The sequence below is a fragment of the Engraulis encrasicolus genome, chromosome 11 (assembly GCF_034702125.1).
Source record: "Engraulis encrasicolus isolate BLACKSEA-1 chromosome 11, IST_EnEncr_1.0, whole genome shotgun sequence".
Classification (NCBI taxonomy): domain Eukaryota; kingdom Metazoa; phylum Chordata; class Actinopteri; order Clupeiformes; family Engraulidae; genus Engraulis; species Engraulis encrasicolus.
The window spans coordinates 37980656-37985655 of NC_085867.1; the positions used below are offsets into that span (position 1 = coordinate 37980656).

A 5000-nucleotide genomic window follows, 5' to 3' on the forward strand; every position below is an offset into this window, starting at 1 on the left:
CAGGGGTCTCACAAGCGATAGCCTAATTGTTTTTCAGGATTGTGGGTTTTAAAGGCAGAAAAAGACAACCTGGGCAGATACTTTATACAATATACTGCAGTTAAATACTTGCATGGCAACATGTTACATAGTAGACAATGATTTCAGTCATCTCCTTTTATCACTGTCTCCAGTTTGCAAATTAAATATGTTGATTCTGAAGAATCACAGAGGGAACCAGAGGATCTTGTCCAGAGTAGTCTTGTCTCCACTAACAAATCTTGACGGCTTTAGTGTGATCCAGACGCCTCCAGCAGCAGCAGCCGCAGCATCATCCACACATTCTCTCCGGGAGATTAGACTTGGAGGCCACCAGGAGGCCATGTTTTTATGAGGGATGGGGCCATTTTAATCAGGGGGTGTTTTTGAGGCAGTCTCTTCCAACGCATGGGTCAGTTTTAGGGTGTGTGTGTGTGCCTGTGTTTGTATATGTGTTTGTGCATGTGTATGTGCGTGTGTATGTGTGTGTGTGTGTGTGTGTGTGTGTGTGTGTGTGTGTGTGTGTGTGTGTGCGTGGGTGCGTGCGTGCGTATGTGTGCGCGCATGCATGTGTTTTGTATTTCTGTTCTGTGTGTACTGTATGTGTCTGAGTGCACGTGTTTGTATTTCTGTGTGTACTGTTTGTGTATTTTTGTGTGTGCTGTTTGTGTATATCTGTGTGTGCTGTATGTGTATTGTTGTGTGTGCTGTTTGTGTATATCTGTGTGTGCTGTATGTGTCTGGGCTCTTGTCGTGTTATTGTTATTGTTGGCACCTCGTCCTGCTCTGAGCATGGCTAGCGGTGGTGCTGCTGGCTGGCCTGTCTGGCCTCTGCTATGAGCTCTGTTAGGGCCATGGCTACTCCTGGGGGAGAGAGAATGTGTTTGTGTGTGTGTGTGAGGGTGCGAGTGTGAGTGTGTGAGATGGTGCTGGCTGGACTCCGCTATGAGCTCTCTTAGAGCCATGGCTGCTCCTGGGAGTGTGTGTGTGTGTGTGTGTGTGTGCGCATGTGTGCGCATGTGTGTGTGTGTGTGTCTATGTGTGTGTGTCTGTGTGTGTCTGTGTGTGTCCATGTGTGTGTGATGGTCCTGGCTGCCCTCCACTATGAGCTCTCTTAGAGCCCTGTCTGCTCCCGGGAGATGGCTGCTGTCACAACACATTGGGCCCGAATTTGTCTCGTCCCCATTGGCCTCCTACGCGCTGTAGTAGACAGACCAGCCGACAGGGGAGGACAACCAGGTCAGTTGTCCCGGGCCCCTAGAGAGAGACAGTGGGACGGCCCAGAATTGGAACCGTGTTATATTGTATTCATTCAGATGGGGAGTCCTTTCAGATGATTTTGTCCTGGGCCCGGTCAGTGTCGTCAGTGTCCCCCCTTGCTGTAAACGCTGTCGCCTCCACAACAGATAACAGCAGGCAAGAAGAACGATAGGGGGGATAAAATGCCACAAGGCCCCATGGGTGCATCGGACACCAGGGGAAGGCCGGTCTGAAAATAGCCTGAAATGGGTCCACTGATGATTAAATTCTGTCACGTGAGGAGGGGGCGACTTTAAAAAAAATGGCCACAGGATATTTTGCTTTCTGGGGACAAGAGGTCAGAGGTTGTGGTGTATGTTCAGCCTGTTGGATCAAGGTGGTCTGCCAGAGTGTCTCCTGAAGTGCTCTACTCTCCCCACTACACCCCCCCATCCCCCATCCTGTCCACCCCCATGACAGGCTCTACGGGTGGAGGAAAGTGATGAGCTCAGCTCAGCCTCTCTCTACCATATATGGCTGAAGCATGAGAAGAATCCTTAGTGTTTGTCCCACACACACACACAGTTTGTCCCTTTCTTAGGATCTTGGTTTGGAAAGTAGACGTCTACTCCAATCAGAAGGTGGGCTCATAGGGAGGGTGGCCAGGTTGGCAATGTCCAACGTCAACGGTTCAACGTCCCCTACATGCAGAGCCTTTTCATTACCAAAACGGTGATGGAAAAAGTCTTAATCTCTCACTTAAGACCTAAGATTGTCATAATGTTGTTGTGATGTAGTTGGGTTTTTTTTCAGCACACCTTCACCAAGAGGCTACTACACTGCATACCTTGTTTTCCTGCTTTATTTCCTGGACAAAGCCATGCTTGAGTACAGACAGCTGTTTCTGCAGTGCACATGACTTGCTTTGGGTTTTTTCGTCGATTGTGGACAACGTGTCTGGTCATGTTTGGTGCCAGCCAGTCCACATGAGGCTAAGCAATGGAGCAACTGGTGGTAGGGAATAACTCCATTTAACCATTAATGTGCTTGAATAGAAAATGGCTCAGCCATAGTCATAGTCTCGGTTCACTGGCTGTGCTGCTCTGCTCTACATGTGAATCGTGGATTATAATGAGCAGCCTACGGAGCAGAAAAGCAGATTTTATGACGTCCATGTATTGCGTTGCGTCATTGTGTCATGATTTCTGAGAATAGTTTGACGTTAATCTCTCACCATTGTTGTGTCACAGAAATGGGATGAGCGATTTAAATTAGTGAGTGAAGGAATCCCAAGGTCAATCTCTGCAGAGTAAATTAATAAATACATAAACATACAACTTAGAGGGCACTTCAAAACTGATAAACAATCAGTGTGTTTGCAGTGCACAAAAAAAAAACCTTGCTTATTCCCCTTGCTAGACCCGCTGTGTAACTTAAGAAGGCGGGCGGTCACGGAATTAGGTCTCTGGTGCCCCCAGGGAGAAAACGTGAGGGCTAGCCATGTCCCAGTTTAGACAGAATTGCGGGGCTGTCAGTCCGCCTTTGATTGGCGATGAAGGAGGCACTTCACGCTGTGAGCTATCACCGTGAGGTGCTCGACTAACCCAGCTGGAAAAGGGTGTCACGTGACCGACCGACTGACTGACTGGCAGACTGACTCTTCTGTCTATCTGGCTTCAGATTCTCTTCTTTTTTTCTTCCTATGTCCTTTGCCATTGTTCTCTAGGTACTCTGTCACTGATATGTGGCTTTGCTACTGCCAAAGTGATACTTCTCTTATTGTGAAGTTTTAAACATTCTGACTTCCTGTCTTTTAAGTATTGGATAGAGAATGGGAAATAATTAAGTGCTAACCCCTTAAAAATGTATCACTGGGAAGTTCAGTCTGCGGTTTTATATTTTTGTTATTTTTTATTATTTTGGAAGTCTGGCATGCATCTATGACGACTAATGGGCCTTTGAGATTTGGAAGCTTAAAGTCGTCTTAAGGAGCTCATTATCCAGTTTTCCAGTGTTTGCCCCAGCATGTTTGAGAATAGCTGCTCATTGTGAAAGACTGACAGCAAAAAATGTGTGTGTGTGTGTGTGTGTGTGTGCGTGTGTGCGTGTGTGAGTGTGTGCGCGCGCGCGTGTGCGTGCAAGCGTGTGCGTGCGTGCGTGCGTGCGTGCGTGCGTGCGTGTGCGCGTGCGTGCGCGCGTGCGTGCGAGGCCGCTGACAGCTTTGGTTGGGCCCAGGACAAAGCCATCTGAAAGGGCCCCCTACCAAATACAGACCGAATTCTAGGTCCCCTCTCTCACTGGGCCCGGGACAACTGACCCCTTTGTCCCCCCTTCTAGGCTTCCCTGCATGTGGGTGTGTGTGCAGGCGGGTGTGTGTGCGTGTGTGCGTGCGTGACAGAGTGAGAGAGAGAGAGAGAGAGAGAGAGAAAGAGAAAGAGAGAGACAGACAGATGCTTCTGCTGACATAATTTGGAGAGAAGGCTTCTCATTTCTGCTAAGTCTGACCCGATGCCCTTCGGTGTTCAACGCTGCCCTAGTTTTAATGCCAAGAAACACTAAGAACATTCACTGCAGAACATTAACGAAACACTAAGAACATTCACTGCAGTCTGGCTAATATCAAACCTAGGGCGTGTTTCTTGACAGCATGGTGGCAATGCATTTTCCCATTTTCCCATTTCACAAGTCATGGTGGAGTGGCGTCCGCGCCAATGTCTTATCCTGAGCGTATCGCTCGGTGTGCAATTCCAAGAGCAGTATAATGAAAAGGAAGAAAGGAGTCGCACACTGGAGCTGAATGCAGAATCAAAAACTGTATTAATCAAAGCCGAAAAAAGTAAATAAAACCGACAGGGGACAAACAAAACTGGGAACACTGATGATGGGCTAGACCCGAAACGTTTGTCCCCTGTCTGTCGGTTTTATTTACTTTTTTTCGGCTTTGTTTAATACAGTTTTTGATTCTGCATTCAGCTCCAGTGTGCGACTCCTTTCTTCCTTCCCATTTCACAAGTCGGCATGCAAAGGCGTTGTTGTGCACAAACACGATAGACGGTTCAAATCGGCGTGTTATCTTACCTTCTTGGTAACACTTAATTTTAGTGTTACATCTATTAGCACTAATACATACAACGTTAATGCCTGCAAAAGGAACTTGTAAGGCATGTATTAAGCAAAAGCGAAGGCCTACTAGGTCCTTACTAAGGTTACATTGTAAATAAATCCCTTAGTGTGCATGAACAAGACATTTGCGAATACTTGCCTAACAAATACATTTTTGTTAAGATTTATGTAAAGGTTTATATGTCAAATTTCCTGCGGTGTGACTGTAACATTAATGAAACAATATATAATAATATATATATAAATTAACCAACAACATTTTGAATAATGTATGAAGCATTTGGCATGATTGCATAAATCCTAACTTTAGATTAAGATATGTGAATGTGGAAAAAAAAACTCAAGACAGTAATATTAACTACAAGTTCAATTTCGTAACACAAATTGCGTCCTGTGGGGTGACATGTATGTCAATGTTTGTGAATGGGCAGCTGCAAGGCCAACTACAAGGGTCTTAAAGACTGGCTCCTAACCAGTCAGTACTTCAGTTATTGGAGAGTGCTGTGGAAGTTTAAGGTGACTCTTAACCTCTTAATATGTCTTCATATTGCAATCTTTCTGTCACGCAATGCTTAGGTTCATTTTATGGTGTCCTGTGGTGTGACTGCTCTTATAGGAGG

The 5000-nt window shown here is 46.2% G+C and overlaps 1 protein-coding gene across 1 annotated transcript in view; it reads left to right on the forward strand.

Annotated features, from left to right (window-relative positions):
* The window catches only part of cdc42se2 (CDC42 small effector 2), a 55464-nt gene that overhangs the window by 34909 nt on the left and 15555 nt on the right, over positions 1-5000 (forward strand). The gene's annotated exons all lie outside the window — the stretch shown is intronic.